The 3,399-nt window shown below is 28.1% G+C and overlaps 1 pseudogene; it reads right to left on the bottom strand.

Moving 5' to 3' along the window:
• Positions 1-694: 694 nt before the first annotated feature.
• On the bottom strand, positions 695-1,984 carry LOC104648268 (uncharacterized; annotated as a pseudogene).
• Positions 1,985-3,399: the final 1,415 nt, after the last annotated feature.

The following is a 3,399-nucleotide window of genomic DNA, read 5'->3' as shown; positions in this document are numbered from 1 at the left end:
TTTGACCCAACTTACAGTGGTCTGCCCCACCTTCATGGGGGCACCACGGCTCGTCTAATATAGGAATTATATTAATATTTTTATTTGATATTTATATATGATTAATAATTGAAATAGTTAACTATTATATTCTTAATAAGTTATCGATTAACCCAAACACTCAATTATAAAAAATCAATATCCAACCAATAAGCCAATATATTTTTTATAAAACCATTACTTAACTATTAATCCAATAAACTAACAACACTTTTTTGATTCAGTTTATCGATCGATTCAATATTTGCACACTTCTAAAATGTACGTATTAAAATAATACTATTTCTTCTTCTTCTCTTACTTTATATTCACATATTTTATACAATTATATATGTATGAGGATACAATTTTTAAAAATAGTGTGAAGAGAAATTGTGGTAGGGTAATTCCTTCATATAGACCCTCAATTTGCACTCTCAAAATATGGACAATTTGCACACAATGAAACAACCATCACACTAAATTCAAGAAATACTATGGTACAAATGTTAATTCTTCCTTATTATATAAACCACATAACATCCAAAGGGCGTTCACACGGAGGGAGTTTACAAGAAAACTAAATGAAACACAAATGTTTTTGCTATATTAATCGTTCTACACGCTAACATTTGTCCTTGGTTCAAAAGACCTTTCTTCTTCAAGACTAACTTCATTATCATGGTAAGAAGTTAAAGTGGTCCTTGGCTCAAAATCTTTCGTAAAAGTTGATTTTACTTGTTTGAGGCCAACATCACCATGATAGTAAGCAGTTAAAGTCGGCCTTGGTTCAAAAGACCTTTATTCTTCAAGACTAACTTCATTATCATGGTATGAAGTTAAAGTGGGCCTTGGCTCAAAATCTTTAGTAAAAGATGATTTTACTTGTCTGAGGCCAACATCACCATGATAGTAAGCAGTTAAAGTCGGCCTTGGTTCAAAAGACCTTTCTTCTTCAAGACTAACTTCATTATCATGGTAAGAAGTTAAAGTGGGCCTTGGCTCAAAATCTTTAGTAAAAGATGATTTTACTTGTTTGAGGCCAACATCACCATGATAGTAAGCAGTTAAAGTCGGCCTTGGTTCAAAAGACCTTTCTTCTTCAAGACTAACTTCATTATCATGGTAAGAAGTTAAAATGGGCCTTGGCTCAAAATCTTTAGTAAAAGATGATTTTACTTGTTTGAGGCCAACATCACCATGATGGTAAGAAGTTAAAGTCGGCCTTGGTTTAAAAGAGTTTTCTTCTTTAAGACTGACTTCATCATCACGATAAGAAGTTAAAGTCGGCCTTGGTTCAAAATCTTTAGTAAAGGATGATTTTTCTTGTTCGAGACTAGCACCATCATGATAGTAAGCAGCTAATGTCGGTCTTGGTTCAAAAAACTTTTTTTCTTTAAGACCAACTTCATTATCGTGATAAGAAGTTGCAGTTGGCCTTGGTTCAAAAGACTTTTCTTGTTTCAGACTAGCTTCATCATGATAATAAGCAGTTAGAGTTGGCCTGGCTCGAAAGGAACACCAGGGTTTCTTCTTGCATCTGATCTGCTTGCATACTGCTCAAAAATGCCATACTCAAAATGTTAATCAAGTAGTGTTTCACATATAAAAATTACGATATTTTTCCAGTATTTCAATGTAAATTTGTTTCTCTCAGTAAGTTGATTTCGTTGAAAATACATATTTTTCTTGAAAAAACATTGTTTTATAACTCAATTTTTTCATTAATTACGAGGTAAGAAACCCTCTATTTCTAATAGAGATAGAATTTCTTCCATAACAAACATTAAATAGAGTTATCTATAATTACTTTTAAATAAAATAATTGTTTAAATTATTTTTGTGCATTGTTAATGGATAGAAATTTGACTTACCAAAGCAAATGAAATGAGGAGGATGAGAGCAAAAATTGATTTCATGTCTTTAAAGGAGGTACAATTCATATGTTTTTTGCTATTGATATTTGGTTGGTGCATGGATAAAAAATCCCCCATTTTATTATATAGACAAGATGGGCAAATACAAAACAATATAATAATAGTAATAAAAATAAAAACAATAAATAATAATAATTAAAATTAGAAGAAGTATAGAATTACCAAGCGGGCCCTCTTAGCTTCATCATGCTTCGTGTTTCATGTGATATAATTAATAATAATAATTAGAAGAAGTATAGAACTACCAAGCGGACCCTCTTAGCTTCTCCATGTTTCGTGTTTCATGTGATGAAATTATTCTACAATCAAAATATTTTTCGTTAAAACTAGGGGAAAGTGTGTGAAATATATTTAAATTTTAATCAAAATTGTTGTTACGATATCAAATTTTAGAATAATTTTTTACTCCCTTTCACAATTTAATAGTGTATTTTAATTGTATATATGTATTCACATAGACATAAAAAATATTGCACAATTATAAATAGTAATGTGTCCACATTAACACATATATACCTTTAAAATACACTATTAAATAACTCAGAAAGTAAAATGTCTTTTATAAAATTTGGTATCATAGCAATAATTTCAGCCAAAGTCGAGTATTTTTCAGACCTTTTTTCCTTAAACTATTAAATATATAGAGAGAGAGAGAGTGGAAATATAGGGAAGGTTAGTGTGTTCATCTAGTTGAGGGTATTTATGTAATATTTGTATTTTTTTTCATTTCAATTTATACATTTTTTTAATTTTTCTAATATTTGAGAATTATATTTCAAGAAAATACTATAAATTGTGATAATTAATAATTTAAAATATTTAGATTAAGTAAATATTTAAATCTCAAAAATTTATTGATGTCACATAAATTAGGACAAAAGAATAACACATATTATTTAAAATTCGCATAAAAGAACACTGTAAATAACAAAAATTAACTACTTGAAATATTATAAAAAATATAAAAATTTGGTTGATTCTTGAATTTTATATCCACCGCGAAGATTGAAATATAGAGAGTAATAGATATTATTTAAAAATATATACAAATTACTAGAAATGACAATAATTACCAATTTCAAATATTTTAAAATTATAATATTTTGGGATGATTCTCCAAATTCCAATGATATCACATAAATTGAGGTATCATATATGGTATATAGAAATTGCTTGGCAAGGCTGAAGTACTTTTTGAAAAGAAAAAAAATTGTAATAAAATTAGGCAACGCCTTGATAAACATTTTGAGTATTTAAGATTGATAAAAATTCCTACTGATTGAAGCAATTTGTTAATTAAATTAAAAGTTATAATGGTAAGAATGATATCTTATTCATGACCTAAGTTTATTTCTAATCCAAGTAAAATCATAAATAACATTTAATGAAGAATAGTTCTCGTTTTTACATTAGTTACTTGAAGGACGTATCATATTAAGTTTTA

This window comes from Solanum lycopersicum, chromosome 7 (genome assembly GCF_036512215.1).
Source record: "Solanum lycopersicum chromosome 7, SLM_r2.1".
In the NCBI taxonomy this organism is placed as follows: domain Eukaryota; kingdom Viridiplantae; phylum Streptophyta; class Magnoliopsida; order Solanales; family Solanaceae; genus Solanum; species Solanum lycopersicum.
The sequence above is the reverse complement of the archived record's forward strand: the minus strand, read 5'-3'. Positions and strand labels throughout refer to the sequence as shown.